Genomic DNA, 23,180 nt, shown 5'->3' with positions numbered 1-23,180 from the left:
GACAATGGATATGGTGGACCCTGATAAACCACTATTTTATGGTTTATCTTGTGCTCAATTAGGTGGTTTTTATCAACTCTTTACCACTTATTCATTTTTTTTTGCATAGTTTTACATTTGTCTTCCTAATTATTTGCTTTGATTGAAAACATGCTTCTTTGGCCTTAAGTTCCCTATGTTTAATCCTCTCTTATTACCATTAGATGCCTTGATATGTGTGTTAAGTGATTTCAGAGATTACAGGGCAGGAATGGCTCAGAGGATGGAAAGGAAGCATACAAAAGTGGAAGGAATACAAGAAACTGAAGGAACTGCTAAAGCTGTCCAGCCTGACTTTTCTGCACTCAAACGATCATAACATAAGCTACAAAAGTCCAAATGATGCGGTTTCAGTTGCGTTGGAAAGCTAACGTCAGGGGCTTCGATTTGATATATAATTTGCCATAGCTGCCCCAAAGTTAGGCGACACGAACGCGTGAATGACGTGCCCGCATCGCATCTGCGAACTTCAATCCGCGCGGACGCATGGACGACGCCTCCGCGTCACTTTTCCGCGACCTGAACAAAACAGAAATCACAGGGGGCGATTTCTAGGCTGTTTTTGACCCAGTTTTCAGCACAGAACACACAGATTAGAGGCTATAAAGTGAGGGAATACATCCATTCAGAAACAAGCTCACAATTCATAATTTTAGGATTTAGATGTAGTTTTTAGAGAGAGAGGTTCTCTCCTCTCTCTTAGGATTTAGGATTAGGATTTTTCTTACTTTCAGGATTGTTTCTTTTTATCAGGTTCAATTTTTCTTTTATTTTCTCAATTTAATTTATGAACTTTTCCATGTTACATTTGATATCTTTATTAGTACAAATTGAGGTATTTCAGTTTATGAATGTTTTATTCTATTTATGAATACTTTTAATTTAATTTAGATATTTTCTTCCTTTTAGTTTTGGTTAAGTAATTGGTAACGCTTGAGCTGTCAAATAAAGCAGTGGTTGAAATTGGGAGTTGCTCCAATAACTCTAGTCTTTCCATAGGAATTGACTAGGACCTGAGGATTAAGCTAATTTATCCACTTGATTTACCTTCATAGTTAGAGGTTAACAAAGTGGGATTAAAATCCAATTCTCATCACAATTGATAAGGATAGGACTTCCAATTCTAATACCTTGCCAAGAGTTTATTTTATTATTACTATTTTATTTTTCTTATCATTTAACATACTGCTTTCTCACTTTAAAAACCCCCAATTTACAAGACTCATAACCAATAATAAGAACATACTTCCCTGCAATTCCTTGAGAAGACGACCCGAGGTTTAAATACTCGGTTATCAATTATAAAGGGGTTTGTTACTTGTGACAACCAAAACGTTTGTAAGAAAGGTTGATTACTTGGTTTAGTAACTATACTTGCAACGAGAGTTTACTATAACTTCTAAACCATCAATCTTCAGTTCTTCAAAATGGCGCCGTTGCCGGGGAATTGCAAACGTGTGCCTTATTATTGGTTATTGTAAATATTTGCTTTTCGCTTATTTATTTGTTTTTATTTTTTTTTTTTTTGCTTTTTCGTAAATTAAGAGGTTATTGGTTTTTATTTAGTTATTAAAAATTTTTCAAAAATTTGTTCTTGGTGTTCATCTTGACCTTCAAGTTGTTCTTAGTTGTTTTCTTCGTTTTGATCTAAAAATTTTAAGTTTGGTGTCATTTTATTGTTTTTCTCTTTCCTCATTTAATTCAAAAATATCTTTTCTCTTTATTTTTATTGAATTTTCGAAATTTCCAAAAAAAAAAATTCAGATTTTTATTTTAAAATTTTTATCTTATTTTATCCTATTTCAAAAATCAAATTTCAAATTTCAAGTTTTAAAATCCAAATTTCAAAAATTTAATTTTCAAATTCAAAATTTAAATAACCTTTTAATTTAAAATTTGATTTTATTTTTGTTTTTAATTTTTATTTGCTATTATGAATTCTCGCCCCCATCGCTTTGAGTTTGGTTCCAATGCTGTTGCAAGGAATGGAAATTATAACAGGAACATGCATCAAGGTCAAAACAATCAGAGATGGAAGGAGCCAAGAGGATCTGATCAACCCTTTAGGCAACAACACCTTCCAGGATACCATGGACAAAGACCATCCTACAATACATGCCAAGACAATAGATATGGTGGACCCCCTTATAGTTACCAGCAAGCTCCATCATATGCCAATGAACCACCTCCTCAAAATAGCTTTGGACCACCATACTCACAAGCCCCTTACCACCAAACACCCTCATATGATCCTAACCCTTATCCACCATACCAACCACCTTATGAGACATATGAACCATATCAAGAACCACCACTTTCCTATGTACCATGTCCATATCCATCACCTCAAGACTCAACAGAGCATTTCAAGGAAGCAATGGAAAGACTTAATGCAACCCTTCGCCAGCTGGACCAAGCAATAAATCAATTACCTTCCAAATGTTCGGACATTCAGGGAACCCCCATGGCTTCATGTGGGCAATCTAATGAAGAACATAGCATGAAGGAGATACTAGAAACTCCAGTGGATAGTAAGGAGCATGACTTTGTACTGGAACAAGTGGAGAAAACCGAAATTATCAAAGAAGAAGAATTGGTTGCAGACTTAGGAGATGCTGAACCTCCATGGGAAAGTCAGGTTATAGAACCTCCTTCCAAGACGATTAAAATTAATGCTGAGGAGGGTGTACAACCTACAAGGCATACCATGGTTGAAGACTTGGAAGAGGTTGATCAAGAAATGGAGACTAAAGAAGCAGAAGCACAGCCTCCCATGCCCTTGGTGAGCAATGAAGAAAAGATTGAATTGGAAGAAAGCTACCAAGAGGAAGAGGTTGAAATTGAAGAAGCTTTCAAAGAGGTGGAGAGCTCAATTGAATGGGTCTAGGAAGCTGTTTGGATGTTTCAGTAAGAATTTAGAATGCGTACCACCCAGATGGAATCATAATGATCAACAAGAAGACGGGTGCAAAAGCAATATTTGGGACCCCAGAATTCGTTCTGGCAATGAACACTCTTGGGGCCTTGTCACTTGCTTTAACTTACTTGAAGGCTTTCTACGCTTAGTTTGGGATCCCGGAGGTTACTGGAAGTACAAACACTGGTGGGAATTCCTGGATGAATACAAGCATAAGCCACCATAACAAGGAGCTCACCAAATGTCCAACTTAAGGACTCTAACTAAAAGTGCTAGGTGGGAGACAACCCACCATGGTATGATCGTTCCTTTTTCAATTTTATCTTGTTTTGTTTGTTTTTATTTTATTTTATTTTATTTTCATTGAATCTGGAATTATTTATTGCATCTACATTAGCATTGCATTTTGCATATTGCATATAAAAAAAAAATCTCGCACGCGACGCGGCAGCGTCGCTGACGCGTCCGCGTCACCAGTGCGTTTGGAAGAAAAGAAAAGTGAACAGAGAGTCATGCGAAAGCGTGGCTGGAGGCGCGCCTTTGGTACAAATTAATCCACGCGACCGCGTTGATGACGCGTTCGCGTCATTAGCAAAATAGCCTCCCCACGCGTCCGCGTCACCCACGCGAACGCGTGGCTCTGTAAAATCGACGTAAAGGGATGGATGGCAGAGAGTTATGATGGAGCGGGGCTGGAATGGTGCTAGCAGCACAAGCCCCACCACGCGAATGCGTCACCGACGCGTCCGCGTCATATTGGAAATAAGGCCACCCGCGCGATCGCGTCAACCACGCGACCGCGTCACCCAAAAATTTGGCGAAAAGAGTTTCGAACAGAGAGTTGTGCGAACGCGAGGCTGCACTCGCGCAAATCACACAAATCAGGACACGCGATCACGTGACCCATGCGTCCGTGTCGCCTGCGCCGCACAACTTATCCAGATCAGCGCTAAATATCATCTCTTTTCTTCTCCCAAATCCTAATTTTTTCCATTCTTATTTCTTTCTTCTTTTCTTCTTCCTTCTTTACTTTCATTCTCTTTTACTTAATTGCATACTTTCATTCATTGCATTTTAATTTTGTACATATTTTTATTTTCTTTTCTAAATTTAATATTTTTTTTCATTGGTGTTACAATTTTCTTATTTAGCTGTTGCATCTTTTTTTGAATTTATTTTGGTGCTCATTGACTTGTTTTACACTGTTGGGTAATATTATTTAAGTCAATGCTAATCTTTTATGATATTTGTATTAATTTTGCATTGACATTAATTTATATTGTCTTGCACTCTCTTCCCCATTGTTACAAATTTTGTACCACTGGTATGCCATGGCTTCTATTGTTTTCTCACGTACATGTTGAAGCTTCCATATAAATGAGACCCTTATCATTTGGTATTAACCCACCCATACTTCATTTATTTTCTTATCTTTATTTCTGGGTTATTGTTCTTCTTTTTCTCTTCTTTCAGGCTGGCCACAGAAGACGGAAAAAGGGAGAAACTTCTAAAAGGGGAGACAAACAAGTCCATTTGCACAATCCTTGAAGAAAAGCATCAGTTGGAACAACCCGTCCACCTGCACATCTCAGCATGCACCGAGGACTGTGCAATCTTTAAGTGTGGGGAGGTCGATATCGATCTCCATGTGTTAGCTATTTTCTTCTTTTCAACACCATTGTTTTATTTTCTTTATTAGTTCATTGTTGCGTTGCATAATAGATTGCATGTGTAGTTGATTTTATGCATTTAGCTACTGCTTGGTTGAGAAATAATAAGTTTCTTTTTGAGACCCTATTATTTTTGAAAATTTTCACTAATTTAAATCATAACTTTTGTGTTAAACTTGTTTGGAAGTTATATTTGGAACATGGTTTTTGAGCCAAAGAACACACAACCTGTGAGATTTTGAGCTTATTTATATGGTTACATTATTTAACCATAAATTTTTATTCTTGTGTGTTTTCTTCACTATGATTGCAATCTTTGCTTTGTTCCATTCTATATGTCCACTATTTAGTGTATTTACATGCTTGCATATGATTGAGGCCATTATTTGTTATTAGCTCACTTATCCCAAATAAGCCTACCTTTTACATCACCCTTGTTAGCCACTTTGAACTTTTTAACCCCCTTCTAATTCATAACCACATTACTAGTCTTAAGCAGAAAAACAAAATAAAAATCCCAAGTTGAATCCTTGGTTAGCTTAAGATAGTTATTGTGTATAATTTAAGTGTGAAAAATTTTATGGGAACATGGGATGATATGAAAAAGTAGGGAATTAAATTGAATAAGTTATTTGAAAATTTGGGAAGCATGCTCATGTGAAATCAAAATAATTAAATTACCATGTGCATTGAAAAAAAATATAATAATAAATATATAAGTAATTAAATAAGGGGATACAAAAAAAAAGAAGAAAAATAATATTACCCCAAATGCAAAATAAAAAAATCAATGCACATGGGACAAAATTCAAAAATAAGTTTGATACTTGAGCATGTAATACAAAAGTGGGAAAAATTTGGGTAGCTAGGTAAAGTATTTTAAAATTTTATAAAGTATGTATATGTTACGTGAGATCTTAGACTAATCAAGGATTCACTTTATAAAGCTCACTTGGCCATACATATATCCTTACCCTTACCTTAGCCCCATTACAACCTTGAAAAGACCTCATGATGTTTGCATTGATACATTAAATATTGTTGAGTGGTTAGATGAAAAACAAGGTTTAGAAAGCATGACTAGGGAAGAGTAGAGTGATTACCCTATATACTTGAGAGATTAGAGTGATATACACTACTAGTAAGGGTTCAATGCTTGATTCTATGTTCCCTGCTTTCATGAGCTATCTTCTTACAAGTTTACTTGCTTTTTATTGTATGATTTGATTTAGTGAAATCTGATTTATGTTTGTCTTGGAGAACTTATTTACTTTTAACCAAGTAGGTAGAAACATCTTAGCATGTAGTTGCATTCACATAGATAGGTTGCATTTCATACATTTTACCATTCATCTTCACTCCTTTATAGCTTCTCTTGAGCTTAGCATGAGGACATGCTAATGTTTAAGTGTGGGGAGGTTGATAAACCACTATTTTATGGTTTATCTTGTGCTCAATTAGGAGGTTTTTATCAACTCTTTACCCACTTATTCATACTATTTGCATAGTTTTACATTTGCCTTCCTAATTATGTGCTTTGATTGAAAACATGCTTCTTTGGCCTTAAGTTCCCTATGTTTAATCCTCTCTTATTACCATTAGATGCCTTGATATGTATGTTAAGTGATTTCAGAGATTACAGGGCAGGAATGGCTCAGAGAATGGAAAGAAAGCATGCAAAAGTGGAAGGAATACAAGAAACTAAAGGAACTGCTAAAGCTGTCCAGCCTGACCTCTCTACACTCAAACGGTCATAACTTAAGCTACAGAGGTCCAAATGATGCGGTTCCAGTTGCGTTGGAAAGCTAACGTCCGGGGCTTCGATTTGATATTTAATTTGCCATAGCTTCCCCGAAGTTAGGCGACGCGAACGCATGAATGACGCGCCCACGTCGCATCTACGAACTTCAATCCGCGCGGAAGCATGGACGACGCCTCCGCGTCACTTTTCCGCGACCTAAACGTAACAGAAATCACAGGGGGCAATTTTTGGGCTGCTTTTGACCCAGTTTTCAGCCCAGAATACACAGATTAGAGGCTATAAAGTGGGGGAATACATCCATTCAGAAACAAGCTCACAATTTATAATTTTAGGATTTAGATGTAGTTTTTAGAGAGAGAGGTTCTTTTCTCTCTCTTAGGATTTAGGATTAGGATTTTTCTTACTTTCAGGATTGTTTCTTTTTATCAGGTTCAATTTTCCTTTTATTTTTCCAATTTAATTTATGAACTTTTCCATGTTACATTTGATATCTTTATTAGTACAAATTGAGGTATTTTAGTTTATGAATGTTTTATTCTATTTATGAATGCTTTTAATATAATTTAGATATTTTCTTCCTTTTGGTTTTGGTTAAGTAATTGGTAATGCTTGAGCTGTCAAATAAAGCAGTGGTTGAAATTGGGAGTTGCTCCAATAACTCTAGTCTTTCCATAGGAATTGACTAGGACTTGAGGATTAAGCTAATTAATCCACTTGATTTACCTTCATAGTTAGAGGTTAACAAAGTGGGATTAAAATCCAATTCTCATCACAATTGATAAGGATAGGACTTCCAATTCTAACACCTTGCCAAGAGTTTATTTTATTATTACTATTTTATTTTTCTTATCATTTAACATACTGCTTTCTCACTTTCAAAACCCCCAATTTACAAAACTCATAACCAATAATAAGATCATACTTCCCTGCAATTCCTTGAAAAGACGACCCGAGGTTTAAATACTCGGTTATCAATTATAAAGGGGTTTGTTACTTGTGACAACCAAAATGTTTGTAAGAAAGGTTAATTGCTTGGTTTAGTAACTATACTTGCAACGAGAGTTTACTATAACTTCTAAACCATCAATCTTCAGTTCTTCAGACCCCCTTGTAGTTACCAATGAGCCCCAGCACATGCCTATGAACCCCTCCTCAACATAGCTTTGAACCACCATACTCACAAGCCCCTTTCCACCATTCACCCCATATGACCCTAACCCTTATCCACCACACCAACCACCATACATGTTTCCTATGCTTTAAAAATATTAAATTTAATTATCCTTTATTACCATTCGATGCCGTGATTTGTGTGTTAAGTATTTTTAGGCTTCATAGGGCAGGAATGGCTTGGAGGACTGAAAGCAAACATACAAAAATGGAGTTTTGAAGAAAAGACAGTGACGCGTACGCGTGGACGATGCGAACGCGTGCCTAGCGCAAAACGCAACGATGCGCACGCGTGGATGACGCGGACGCGCACCTTGAGCAGGACGTAATTGACGCATACGCGTGACAAGAAAAAACTCCAAATGACGCGAACGCGTGACCCACGTGCACGCGTGAGAGACGCCACGTGCAAGAATCTGCAAAAAATGCTTTCAGTGATTTCTGGGCCCCTTTTTGGCCCAGATCCAAGTCCAGAAACATAGATTAGAGGCTATAAAGTAGGAGAATCCATCCATCCATACAGAGAAATCATACACAACTTAACAACAATTCATTATTCATAATTTTAGATTTAGATGTAGTTTTTGAGAGAGAGGCTCTCTCATCTCTCTTAGGTTTTAGGATTAGGATTCCTCTTAGTTTATGGTTATTTCTTCATTCCAGGTTCAATGTAACTTTAATTTATGTTTCTCTTCTACTTTTATTTATTCTAATGCTTTTACTTGTATTTGACTTATGTTGCCAAATTGGTTTATGAACCTTCCCATGTTAGATTTGAATTTATGTTTAAATACAATTTGAGGTATTTTAGATTATTTCCATTTATGAAATAAATAATTTAGATTTTTCCCTTTTGGCTTTGGTTAAGTAATTGGTAACACTTGAGTTATCAGACTCGGCAGTGATTAAAAATTGGGAATTGCTGATTCATTTGGATCGCTCTAAAGCTAGTCTTTACACAAGAATTGACTAGGACTTGAGGATCAGGTTAATTAATCCACTTGACTTTCCTTTATTCAGTAAGGGCTAACTAAGTGGGAGCAAAATCCAATTCTCATCACACCTGATAAGGATAACTAGGATAGGATTTCCAGTTCTCATACCTTGTCAAGAGATTTTCATAATTATTAATTTATTTCTCTTGCTATTTAAATTACTTGTTCCTTATTTCAAAAACCCAAAAATACACTTTTACTCATAACCAATAATAAATCATACCTCCCTGCAATTCCTTGAGAAGACGACCTTAGGTTTAAATACTTCGGTTATAAATTTTATTGGGTTTTGTTACTTGTGACAACCAAACTTTTGTCCGAAAGGATTCTCCGCTAGTTCAGAAACTATACTACCAACGCGATTATTTTTTTGTGAATTTCTTTACCAGCTAGAATCCGTTCGTCAAAATGGTGCCATTGCCGGGGAATTGCAAACGTGTGCCTTATTATTGGTTATTGTAAATATTTTTCTTGGTTATTTTCTTCATTTTGATCTAAAAATTTTAAGTTTGGTGTCGTTTTATTGTTTTTCTCTTTCCTCATTAAATTCAAAAATATCTTTTCTCTTTATTTTAATTGGTTTTTTTTTAAATTACAAAAAAACAAAAAAAATTCAGATTTTTTTTTTTAAATTTTTATCTTATCTTATCTTAGTTTTAAATTTCAAAATTCAAATCTTTTTCAAAAATCATATCTTTTTCAAAATCTTATCTTATCTTATTTCAAAAATCAAATTTCAAATTTCAATATTTAAATTCCAAAATTTAAAATTCAAATTTCAAAATTTAAATTTAAAATTAAAAAAAAATCAAACCATTTCAAAATTTAAACCTTTTTCAAATCTGTATCTTATATTGTTGTCAGTGTTTCTAGTTTTAGGAGTTTATTTTCATTAATTTTTTTTATTTATTAGTTTTTGTTTTTATTTTCTTTAGCTACTATGAATTCTCACCTCTCTGGCTTTAAGTTTGGTTCCAATGTTGTTGTAAGGAATGGAAACTATAATGAAAATAAGTATCAAGGTTGGAAGAATCAAAGATGGGAGGAGCCACAAGGATTTGATCAACCCTCTTGGCAACAACCCCCTCCAATGCGCTATAACCAACAACCATCCTACAATGCATGCCAAGACAATAGTTATGGTGGACCTCTTCGTGACAACCAACCTTCACCAAATTACTATGGTCAAGAGCCATTCCAAGGTGCATACCAAGATGATAGATATGGTGGACCCCCTTGTAGTTACCAACAAGCCCCATCATATGCTTATGAACCACCTCCACAACATGCCTTTGAACGACCAAACTCACAAGCCCCTTACCACCAAACACCCTCATTCCAACACAATTACTCTCATGAGCCACCACCTCAATATTCACTATCCCCATGCCCTTACCAAGAATAACCACCTTCCTACCATGCACCCTTTCTCCAAAATAATGAACCCACATATCCACCCCAACCTCTACTGGATGACAACACCATTGGTGTTATTCACCAAGGGAAAATAGAGCTTCATACCACACTTTCCTCTATCACTAGTCTCACCTCTACTCTTCAAGCTCTTATATCCCGCATGGACCAACCCTCTACCTCCAATATTCAACCCTCAAGCTTTAGTACGCTTCCTTTTCAACCACATAATAATCTTTCCATCCCATCACCACCATCTATGGAAGAGCACCCACATCCATTAATCCAAGAGCAAGATGATCCCAGCTACGCTATTGACAAGGAACAAGAGAAAAGGAATCATCTTCTCAAATTCATACTTCATAAGAAGCTAGAGGAGGCTCTACATGTGGAGGTAGTAGAGACCCTTGAAGTCGAAGAAGCGATGGAAGAATTAGTGAAGGAAGGCATCAAGGGGATAGAGCTTGAAATCACCTTGCCAACGTTGTTGGAAGCCTCTGATAAGCGGATAATTTATTGCTTTTTGGCATTGTTTTTAGGTAGTTTTTAGTGTGTTTTAGTTACTTTTTAGTATATTTTTATTAGCTTTTAAATAAAAATCACATTTCTGGACTTTACTATGAGTTTGTGTGTTTTTCTGTGATTTCAGGTATTTTCTGGCTGAAATTGAGGGACCTGAGCAAAAATCTGTTTCAGAGGCTGAAAAAGGACTACAGATGCTGTTGGATTCTGACCTCCCTGCACTCAAAGTGGATTTTCTGGAGATATAGAAGCCCAATTGGCGTGCTCTCAATTGCGTTGGACAGTAGACATCCTGGGCTTTCCAGCAATAGATAATAGTCCATACTTTTCCCGAGTTTTGATAATGCAAACTGGCATTTAAACGCCAACTTTCTACCCTATTCTGGTGTTAAACGCCAAAACTGGCATAAAAGCTGGTGTTAAATGCCCAAACTGGCACCAAAGCTGGTGTTTAACTCTAAGAAAAGCCTCTACATGTGAAAGCTTCAATGCTCAGCCCAAGCACACACCAAGTGGGCCCGGAAGTAGATTTCTGCATCATTTACTCATTTCTATAAACCCTAGGTCACTAGTTCATTATAAATAGGACCTTTTACTATTGTATTTTCATCTTAGAATCTCTGGAACACATTATGTAACTTTTATGTTCTGAGACCTCCATGGGAGGCTGGCCATTCGGCCATGTCTACCCTATTTTCACTTATGTATTTTCAATGGTGGAGTTTCTACACCCCATAGATTAAGGTGTGGAGCTCTGCTGTTTTTCATGAATTAATGCAATTACTACTGTTTTCTATTCAATTCAAGCTTATTCCTGCTCTAAGATATTCTTTCGCAAACAAGAACATGATGAATGTGATGATTATGTGACACTTATCACCATTCTCACCTATGAACACGTGCCTGACAACCACTTCCGTTCTACATGAAACGAGCTTGAATGCATATCTCTTAGCCTCGAGATCAGAGTCTTCGTGGTATAAGCTAGAATCAATTCGCAGCATTCTTGAGATCCGAAAAGTCTAAACCTTGTCTGTGGTATTTCGAGTAGGATCTGCGATGGGATGACTGTGACGAGCTTCAAACTCTCGAGTGTTAGGCGCAGTGACAGATGCAAAAGGATCAATGGATCCTATTCCAACATGAGTGAGAACCGACAGATGATTAGCCGTGCGGTGACAGCGTATTTGGACCATTTTCACTGAGAGGACGGACGGTAGCCATTGACAATGGTGATCCCCCAATATACAGCTTGCCATGGAAAGGAGTATGAATGATTGGATGAAAGCAATAGGAAAGCAGAGGTTCAGAAGGAACAAAGCATCTTCATACGCTTATCTGAAATCCCACCAATGAATTACATAAGTGCTTATATCTTATTTTATGTTTTAATTATATTTGAATTATCAAAACCCCATAACCATTTGAATTCGCCTGACTGAGATTTACAAAGATGACCATAGCTTGCTTCAAGCTGACAATCTCCGTAGGATCGACCCTTACTCACGTAAGGTATTACTTGGACGACCCAGTGTACTTGCTGGTCAGCTGCACGGAGTTGTGCGAAAAGTGTGCGATCACGATTTCGTGTACCAAGTTTTTGGTGCCGTTGCCGGGGATTGTTCGAGTTTGGACAACTGACGGTTCATCTTATTGCTTAAATTAGGTAATTTTATTTTATGTTAAAGCTTTTTAATTTTTATTTTCGAAAAAATTTTCAAAAAATTTGTATTTGTTCTTCAGAATTTTTAAGAATGAATTCTAGAGTTTCATGATGATTTGTTGAAGTCTGGCTGGCTGTGAAGCCATGTCTAATTTTTTGGACCGAGGTTTCAACTTATCATCACAAGAGCTTGTTGATTTCTATCAATCTTGCTGTTGAATGTAATGATCTGCTAAAGCTTGGCTGGCCATTGGCCATGTCTAGTGTTTTGGACCGAAACTTTCATTGAAAGCTTGGCTTAGACCGGAGTTTTAGACTAACATTGTATGATTCCTGGAATTCTCAAAAATAATTTTTCTTTTTCCAAAAAATTTTTGAAAAATACAAAAAAAATTATAAAATCATAAAAATAAAAAATAATTTGTGTTTCTTGTTTGAGTCTAGTGTCAGATTTTAAGTTTGGTGTTAATTGCATGTTTTTCTTTCTGTTGCATTTTTCGAAATCTTATGCATTATGTTCTAGCACAGGAGGGGAGATTTTGTTTTCAATTCAAATCTTTTTCAAATCTTCAAAATTTTTCAAAATCAAATCTTTCTCACATCATATCTTTTCCAAATCACATCTTTTTCAATTTTCTTTTAATATTTTCGAAAATTTCAAATTGATTTTCAAAATCTTTTTCTTATTTTTATTTCACATTTTTTTCAAAATTAATGCTAATATTTAATGTGATTAATTCAAAAATCTCAAGTTGTTACTTGCCTATTAAGAAAGGTTCAATCTTAAAATTTTAAAAATCATATCTTTTAGTTTCTTGTTAGTCAGGTAATTAACTTTAATTTTCAAAATCAAATCTTCTTAAATTGTTTTTTTCAATCATATCTTCTTAGTCATATCTTCTCAACCACATCTTTTTCAAAATAATTTTCAATCATATCTTTTTGATTGCTAACTTCAAAATCTTTTTCAAAATCATTTAACCACTTTCTCACTTTTAATTTTTGAAAACCATCAATCAATTTTTCAAAATTCCTTTTAAAATTTTAGTTTTATTTAAAAATTTGTTTTCGAAAATTCTTCTCCCTCCTCACCTTTTTTTTAAAGACTAACACTCCTCCTCTATTAGCAATTCGAACACTCCCTCTCTATAAGTTCGAATTCTCTTCTCTACCTCATCCTTCCATTCCTCTTTTCCTCTGACACCTCAAGGAATCTCTATACTGTGATACAGAGGATTCCATACTTTCTTGTTCTCTTCTCTTTCATATGAGCAAGAACAAGGATAAGAACATTCTTGTTGAAGCTGATCTGGAACCTGAAAGGACTCTAAAGAAAAAGCTAAGAGAAGCAAAAGCACAACTCTCTGGAGAGGACCTAACAGAAATTTTCGAAAAAGAAGAAGACATGGCAGCCGAAAACAACAACAATGGTGGAGATGCAAGGAAGATGCTTAGTGACTTTATTGCACCCTCTTCTCACTTCTGTGGAAAGAGCATCGCAATTCCTGCAATTGGAGCAAACAACTTTGAGCTTAAGCCTCAATTGGTTTCTCTAATGCAGCAGAATTGCAAGTATCATGGACTTCCATTGGAAGATCCTCATCAGTTTTTAGCTGAATTCTTGAAAATCTGTGACACTGTTAAGACCCATGGGGTTGACCCTGGTTTTTACAGACTTATGCTCTTCCCTTTTGCTGTAAGAGACAGAGCTAGGACATGGTTGGACTCACAACCTAAAGAAAGCTTGAACTCTTGGAAAAAGCTGGTCAATGCCTTATTGGCAAAGTTCTTTCCACCTCAAAAATTGAGTAAGCTTAGAGTGGAAGTCCAAATCTTCAGACAAAAGGAAGACAAATCCCTCTATGAAGCTTGGGAAAGATACAAGCAATTGATCAGAAGGTGTCCTTCTGGCATACTTTCAGAATGGAGCATCATATGCATATTCTATGATGGTCTGTCTGAATTGTCCAAGATGTCATTGGACAACTCTGCTGGTGGATCTCTTCATTTGAAGAAGACGCCTGAGGAAGCCCAGGAACTCATTGAAATGGTTGCAAATAACCAGTTCATGTACACTTCTGAAAGGAATCCTGTGAATAACGGGACAACTCAGAAGAAAGGAGTTCTTGAGATTGATACTCTGAATGCCATATTGGCTCAGAATAAAATATTGACTCAGCAAGTCAATATGATTTCTCAGAGTCTATCTGGAATGCAAGTTGCATCAGGCAGTACTAAGGAAGCTTCCCCTGAAGAAGAAGCTTATGATCCTGAGAATCCTACAATGGAAGAGGTAAATTACATGAGAGAACCTATGGAGAAACCTATAATCCTTCATGGAGAAATCATCCAAATCTCTTATGGAAGGACTAACAGAAGCCTCATCAAGGCTTCAATAATAATAATGGTAGACGAAATAGGTTTAGCAATAGCAAACCTTTTCCATCATCTTCTCAGCAACAGACAGAGAATTCTGAGCAGAGTCTTTCTAGCTTAGCAGCCATAGTCTCTGATCTATCTAAAATTACACTAAGTTTCATGACTGAAACAAGGTCCTCCATTAGAAATTTGGAGGCACAAGTGGGTCAGCTGAGTAAGAAAGTTACTGAACTCCCTCCTAGTACTCTCCCAAGCAATACAGAAGAAAATTCAAAAAGAAAGTGCAAGGCCATAAACATGTCCCACATGGCCGAACCTGTAGAGGAGGGAAAGGCAGTGATTTCTACTGAGGAAGACCTCAATGGACGTCCACTGGCCTTCAAGGAGTTCCCTAATGAGGAACCAGAGGAATCTGAGGCTCACACAGAGACCATAGAGATTCCATTGAACCTCCTTCTGCTATTCATGAGCTCTAACAAGTATTCTTCCTCTGAAGAGGATGAAGATATTGCTGAAGAGAAAGTTGCTAAGTATCTTGGAGCAATCATGAAGCTGAATGCCAAGCTATTTGGTAATGAGACTTGGGAGGATGAACCTCCATTGCTCATCAATGAACTGAGTACCTTGGTTAGGCAAAAATTACCTCAGAAGAAACCGGACCCCAAAAAATTCTTCATACCCTGTACCATAGGCACCATGACCTTTGAAAAGGCTCTGTGTGACCTAGGGTCAGATATAAACCTCATGCTCCTCTCTGTAATGGAGAAACTAGGGATCCTTGAGGTGAAAGCTGCAAGAATCTCACTAGAGATGGTAGACAATTCAAGAAAACAGGCTTATGGACTTGTAGAGGATGTCTTGGTAAAGGTTGAAGGCCTCTACATCCCTGCTGACTTTATAATCCTAGACACTGGGAAGAGTATGGATGAATCCATCATCCTTGGTAGACCCTTCCTAGCCACAGCAAAAGCTGTGATTTATGTTGACAGAGGAGAGCTGGTCATTCAAGTGAATGAGGCCTGCCTTGTGCTTAAGGCTCAAGGATCTCCTTATGCACACATGGAGAAGAAGCATGATAAGCTTCTCTAAATGCAGAGTCAAACAGAGCCCCCACAATCAAACTCTAAGTTTGGTGTTGGGAGGCCATCATCATGCTCTGAGTATCTGTGAGGCTCCATGAAAACCCACTGTCAAGCTATTGACATTAAAGATGTGCTTGTTAGGAGGCAACCCAATCTTTACTTATCTATATTAAATTTCTATTTTCTATTGTTATTTTATGTTTTCTTTAGGTTGATGATCATGTCAAGTCACAAAAACAACTGAAAAAGCAAAAATAGAATGTAAAATAGCATTAAAAACAGCACACCCTGGAGGACAATCTTACTGGCATTTAAACGCCAGTAAGAGTAGCAAAATGGGCGTTAAACGCCCAGTCTGGCACCATTCTGGGCGTTTAACGCCAGAAAAAGGCACCAGACTGGCGTTTAACACCAGAAAGGGGCACAAAGCCGGCGTTTAACGCCAGAAAAGGGAGAAAAGCTGGCGTTTAAATGCCAGAAAGGGAAGATAAGCTGGCGTTAAACGCTAGAAATGGGCACCAACCTAGCGTTTAACACCAAGATTGGCACTCCAAAGGGCGTTTACACGCCAACATGGTGCAGGGATGAGAAGTCCTTGACACCTCAGGATCTGTGGACCCCACAGGATCCCAACCTACCTCAACTCTCTCTCTCTTCTTCACACCTTCCCATAAACACCCTTCCCCAAATAACCCTTACCAATCACCTCCATTTCTCTTCCCCATCACCCTTCACTAATGGCATCATCAAGCTCCAAGAGGCAAAAGAGGAAGGAACCGGTGGAGAACATCCCTTTCGATGAAGGAAGATTCAAAACTACATTCCATGAACTCGAATTTGAACGGATAAAGCTCAAAAAGATATTGCCTGAGTTAACATTCTAGTTCAATGAGGATGAGTGCCCACAGATTCGAGAGAAGATTGAACAAAGGGGTTGTCAAAGGCTCACGAACCCAGAAGTAATGATAAATGCAAACCTCATCAAAGAGTTCTATGCAAATGTGGTCAGAGAGGACAAAACCAAGGCCCTCACCTTCAAAAGTTATGTAAGAGGAACAGAGGTGGACTTCAGCCCCAATGCCATAACAAGGACTCTTCAGCTGAAATCACCACATTTTGATGAGCCCAGTTATCATGTAAGGATAAGTAATGGCCCCGACAATAATGAACTTGAAGAAATTGTGAACGATATGTGTGTTATAGGATCTGACTGGGAAAGGTATTCGGATAGGAGACCCCGGTTCATCAGGAGAGGAGACCTCATCCCGAAAGCCAAGGGATGGTTTGAGCTCGTGAGGAGATCTATCCTCCCCGCTGCAAACAATTCGGAGGTTAACACTACTCGAGATACTATGGTACATTGCTTAATAAAGGGTGGAGGCATCAATGTGTACGAGATTATAGCTGAGGGGATTCAAGAGTCAGCCGAGAAGAATGATCCAGGTGCTAGACTTTGGTACCCCAGCACCATCCTTAGACTGTGTACGAAAGCCAATGTAGTCTTCGAGGACAGCAATCCAAGTTGGGTGAACCCTGGAAGGTCAGTCACGCTACAGCGAATAACTTATGTGGCACCCGCCCAACAACAAAAAAGGCCTCAAATAGGGAAAAGAACAGCACAAGAGGGACCTCACTGAGAAGAATGTCATCAAGAAGAATACCAGCAAGAAAAGTACTATGATCCAACCAACATCAACTTGAATCACATTCACGGAGCCATTGAGGAGCTAGCAAGGAGTTATATGGAGGGACAAGAACAACAACTACACATTCAAGCCCAAAAGATGGATCGTCAAGAAGAACTGCTTTCTAATTGGATAAATCAATAAGGGGAGTGGCAGAAACAGTAAATGGAACATTACTCCCAGCTCACTCAAGCCATAAATCAAGTGACTGAAAGGCAAGAGCGTCAAGACAAATGCCTTCAAGAACTTAACCAACGACAGCTAGCTCAGGTGAAGGCATTCAATGAGTTCAGCGTACTGAATGAAGGACGCAACTACATAGGGAGGAGTTCAACATAAACACTCAAGCCAAGTTGAACTATATGTCTGGTCATATGCATAATCTGCATTCTGCAATCCCTCCAAAAAGAGCTAACAGAACAAGAGGAGAGGAAGGTGAAACAGTAGAAGGAAACATTGAAAAAGAAGATGGAAGATGCTGGCTTCTGGAAAAAGTTGATTAGAAAAAGCAAGGGAAGTGGGAGTTCAAGCACTCAAGAAAAACACAAAGAGGACAAACAAGAGGGAGAGCATGAGCAACCCCATGAGTAAAAGGTGGTGGAGTTCCCTTATTGTCCCATTTTTTTCAAGTTTTAAATAAGGAAAATCATGTATGAAATAGAACATGCTTCTATGGTAGTTTAGGATTTTCAATTCTGTCTTTAGCATTTTCCTTGCTTTTGTCATATGTGTGCTGGTTCAAGTTACCTGTTTTCATCTGCATCTTGCTTATTGTATGTTTGTCCTTTTAAACCAAATAAAAAGAGATGGTATGAAAGACCAGAGTGATGTTCAAGTTGTGGAGTAGGTCCTTAAATTTGTGGTGTAGTAATCATTTAGCTAAGTTGGTTCACCAACAAGGTAACTATCTGTCCTAAATCATATGCTTTAAACACACCCCATGAGACTAGCTAAATAACAAGATCCTAATAAGAAAAAGGAAAAGAACAATAAGAGTTGAAAAAGAAAGAAAAGTAATAAGAAATAAGGCTAGGCACCAAGGGCTTGAATCTTGAGGGATATGTCTGTGGTGCTCTTGTACCAAGGATCTGCTTGGATGAATAAGTTCTGAGGAGTGCTTCATCACTTGGTAACTTGAGTTAACTAACCCGGGATTATCAACTGAAAATCCACTATCAAGAGCAACCTTGCTACAGAACATTTAGTAACCCAAAGAGGTGCTGGAGACCAAGGCCTCAAGGAAAGAAAATAACAAACCATGTGCCTGTGGTGTGTATGTATGGGTAGAGAGACTTGAGGGAGTAAGTCCTTAGGGGTGTTTCAACACCTAGCACCTTGAACCAACTGGTTCGGGAGTGTTGGCTGAAAGCTTATCTTAAAGAGTCGCCCCCTCACAGAACACTTAGCCTAAGGATGCAATAAATCGTGGAAAGACAAAGGGATCAATAAATAAAAGTCTCAAAGGGTGCAATCAAGTGAGTATTCCAGGGCATGATAAAGGTCTGAAAGCCAATAAAGGAATGAACCTAAGTTGCTATGCATAAAACCCCATAAAACCAAGGACATGACTTCCACAATAATGATTCATTTCTCTTGTCATTTCATTCATCATTCTCTTGTTCCACTACTTGCTTAGGGACAAGCAAGCTTTAAGTTTGGTGTTGTGATGCCAGGGCATTTTGGCTAGTTTCACTGACCTTTTCTTTATGGTTTTAGGGTAGTTTCATTCACTTTCTTAGGAAATAAGCAAGTTTTGGGTAAATAATTATTTACATCTTGATTCAAGCAAACATTGTAAATTTTATATGATTTCATGAGAATTATGCATGAATTGAATGATAAATTGAATGATGCATGATCTCATGGGTTAGAACCTAGCTTTGATGCACTTTATTTGCTTGATTTTAGGACAAAAGAAGCAAGGAAGATGCCACGTTAATAGCCACGTTAGTCCAACTAACGTGACCATTAACGTGGAAAGGAGGCTAGCTTACAACGTTAACGAGAAAAGTGAACACCAATAACGCTTTCGTGAGCCATCATAGCCCACGTTAGTGTCCATGTTAACTACGTTAACGTGGAAGCTAACGTGGAAGAAAAGTAAAGCTCCAACGTTAGTGGTAAAAGTGAATGCCACTAACGTTGGGGAGAGGGGCACACTTAGCCACGTTAAGAGTCACGTTAACTATATTAACGTGAACTCTAACGTGGGAGAAGCAATGAAGAGCCAATGTTAGTGACACTCACCTTTGTCACTAACGTTGGAGTAAGCCTCTATTAGCCACGTTAGTTGCCACGTTAATTGCATTAACGTGGAAGCTAACGTGGAGGAAAGGAATGATGAGCCAACATTAGTGACACTCACCGTTGTCACTAACGTTGGAGATGGCTATCACTACCACGTTAGAAGTCACGTTAACCTAAGTAACGTGAACTCTAACGTGGGAAGAAGGGTCTTTGGAGCGTTAGTGACAAAGGTAAGTGTCACTAACGCTCTCGAAGTTGAGGCATACCAACGTTAAGAGTCACGTTAGCTACACTAACGTGAACTCTAACGTAGGGAAGAAGGGGCCAGGGGCAACGTTATTGGCAAAGGTAAACGCCAATAACGCTCGCGATGGATCAAGAGGCAACGTTAGTGGTCACGTTAGTGCCACTAATGTTGAAGTTAACGTAACTCATCTTGGGCTAGGAACGTTAGTGCAAAAGGTGATTGTCACTAACGTTCTTGAACCCACATTTTCACTTAACGTTAACGCCACTAACGTCCTAGCCAAAGTCCATGCCTACTTCACACTTTCTCTGCAAGTAAAGCTGAGCCCACTGAAGATTCCAAACTGCTTCAACTCAAGATCCAAAGGCCCATATCCAAGACCTGAAGAGCCAACTGAAAGATTAGAAGAGTAGTATAAATAGGGGTAGTTTTGAACTAGGGAGGAGTTTTTGGATTGAGAGGACTACTCTCTATATCATTTTACTTTCTCTGCAACTTCTAGTTTTACTTCAGAATGTACTCTCCATCTTTGCTTTCCATTCCCAGAGCCATGAACAACTAAACCCCTTTCATTGGGTTAGGGAGCTCTGTTGTAGTTTGATGGATCAATAATAGTTTTCATTATTCTTCTTCTTTCTTTTCTCTTGATTTTACTTGGAAGCTTTCAATCTTCATCCAATTGGATAGTTGTCTTGGAAAAGAAACTATTCATACTTGGATCTCTTCTGAACCTTGGAAGAGGAATGAAGAGATCATGCTAGAAATGCTTTCTCATGTTGGACCAAATTGGGGTTTGGGTGGATATGGTGACATATAATTCTCCCAATACTTTGATTTGGAAATACATGTGGTATAATCAGTGACCGCACCTCATCTCTTCTCATGAGCAATTAGACCAAGGAATTGGCTATTGATCAAGATTTGAGAGATTGAGTTACCAAGGAATTGGAATTCAATCACTTAAGATTCCCAAGGAGATCAATGAATGCATTGATTGAGGAAGAGATGAGAATGAACTTGATCCGAAGAATGCAACATCTCCTACGCCCAATGAATTTCCCATTTCTGATCTTACCCATTCTCTTTAGTTTCTGCCATTTACTTTCATGCTAAATTCCCCATTCCCCATTTAAGATTCTACAATTTACTTTCCGTCATTTATATTCAGCTCTTTATTTCCAGCATTTACATTTTCTGCCATTTACTTTTCCACCATTTAATTTCCTGCAATTCTCATATCAAATTCTGCTTAGCTTAACTAGAACATTCCTCCAATTAAAGTTGCTTGACCAATCAATCCCTGTGGGATTCGACCTCACTCTATTGTGAGTTTTTACTTGACGACAAATCAGTATACTTGCCGAGGGAAATCTGTTGAGAGACAAGTTTCCGTGCATCACTATGCCTTAAAGCTATGAATGTCCTATGAATCCTTCACCTTTCTTAAATGAAAAAAAAATTTTAAAAAGAAAAAGAAGTACATGAATTTCGAATTTTAAAAGAGTTAATTATTTTGATATGGTGGCAATACCTTTAGTTTTCTGAATGAATGCTTGAACAGTGCATATTTTTTATAGTGAAGTTTATGAATGTTAAATTTGTTGGCTCTTGAAAGAATAATGAAAAAGGAGAAATGTTATTGATAATCTGAAAAATCATAAAATTGATTCTTGAAGCAAGAAAAAGCAGTGAATACAAAGCTTGAAAAAAAAGGGGCGAAAAATAAAAGAAAAAGAAAGAAGAAGAAAAAGCAAGCAGAAAAAGCCAATAGCCCTTTAAACCAAAAGGCAAGGGTAAAATAAAAAAGGATCCAAGGCTTTGAGCATTAATGGATAGGAGGGCCCAAAGGAATAAAATCCTGGCCTAAGCGGCTAAACCAAGCTGTCCCTAACCATGTGCTTGTGGCGTGAAGGTGTCAAGTGAAAAGCTTGAGACTGAGCGGTTAAAGTCGTGGTCCAAAGCAAAAAGAGTGTGCTTAAGACTTCTGGACACCTCTAATTGGGGACTTTAGCAAAGCTGAGTCACAATCTGAAAAGGTTCACCCAGTTTTGTGTCTGTGGCATTTATGTATCCGGTGGTAATATTGGAAAACAAAATGCTTAGGGTCACGGCCAAGACTCATAAAGTAACTGTGTTCAAGAATCAACATACTGAACTAGGAGAATCAATAACACTATCTGAATTCTGAGTTCCTATAGATGCCAATCATTCTGAGCTTCAAAGGATAAAGTGAGATGCCAAAACCGTTCAGAAGCAAAAAAGCTACTAGCCCCGCTCATCTAATTGAAACTGATCTTCATAGACATTTTCGGAATTTATATTCTGGTGTTAAACGCCAGAACTGGCATAAAAGCTGGAGTTAAATGCCCAAACTGGCACCAAAGCTGGCGTTTAACTCCAAGAAAAGCCTCTACATGTGAAGCTTCAATGCTCAGCCCAAGCACACACCAAGTTGGCCCCGAAGTGGATTTTTGCATTATTTACTCATTTCTGTAAACCCTAGGTCACTAGTTCATTATAAATAGGACCTTTTACTATTGTATTTTCATCTCAGAATCTCTGGAACACATTATGTAACTTTTATGTTCTGAGACCTCCATGGGAGGCTGGCCATTCGGCCATGTCTACCCTATTTTCACTTATGTATTTTCAACGGTGGAGTTTCTACACCCCATAGATTAAGGTGTGGAGCTCTGCTGTTCTTCATGAATTAATGCAATTACTACTGTTTTCTATTCAATTCATACTTATTCCTGTTCTAAGATATTCATTCGCACACAAGAACATGATGAATGTGATGATTATGTGACACTCATCACCATTCTCACCTATGAACGCGTGCCTGACAACCACTTCCGTTCTACATGAAACGAGCTTGAATGCATATCTCTTAGCCTCGAGATCAGAGTCTTCGTGGTATAAGCTTGAATCAATTGGCAGCATTCTTGAAATCCAGAAAGTCTAAACCTTGTCTGTGCTATTCCGATTAGGATCTGGGATGGGATGACTATCATGAGCTTCAAACTCGCGAGTGTTGGGCATAGTGACAGACGCAAAAAGATCAATGGATCCTATTCCAACATGAGTGAGAACCGACAGATGATTAGCCATGCGGTGACAGCGTATTTGGACCATTTTCACTGAGAGGACGGACGGTAGCCATTGACAACGGTGATCCCCCAACATACAGCTTGCCATGGAAAGGAGTATGAATGATTAGATGAAAGCAATTGGAAAGCAGAGGTTCAGAAGGAACAAAGCATCTTCATATGCTTATTTGAAATCCCACCAATGAATTACATAAGTGTTTCTATCTTATTTTTTTTGTTTTAATTATATTTTAATTATCAAAACCCCATAACCATTTGAATTCGTCTGACTGATATTTA

This window comes from Arachis hypogaea, chromosome 16 (genome assembly GCF_003086295.3).
Source record: "Arachis hypogaea cultivar Tifrunner chromosome 16, arahy.Tifrunner.gnm2.J5K5, whole genome shotgun sequence".
NCBI classification, from domain to species: Eukaryota; Viridiplantae; Streptophyta; class Magnoliopsida; order Fabales; family Fabaceae; genus Arachis; species Arachis hypogaea.
This window is presented reverse-complemented; position numbering follows the sequence as displayed.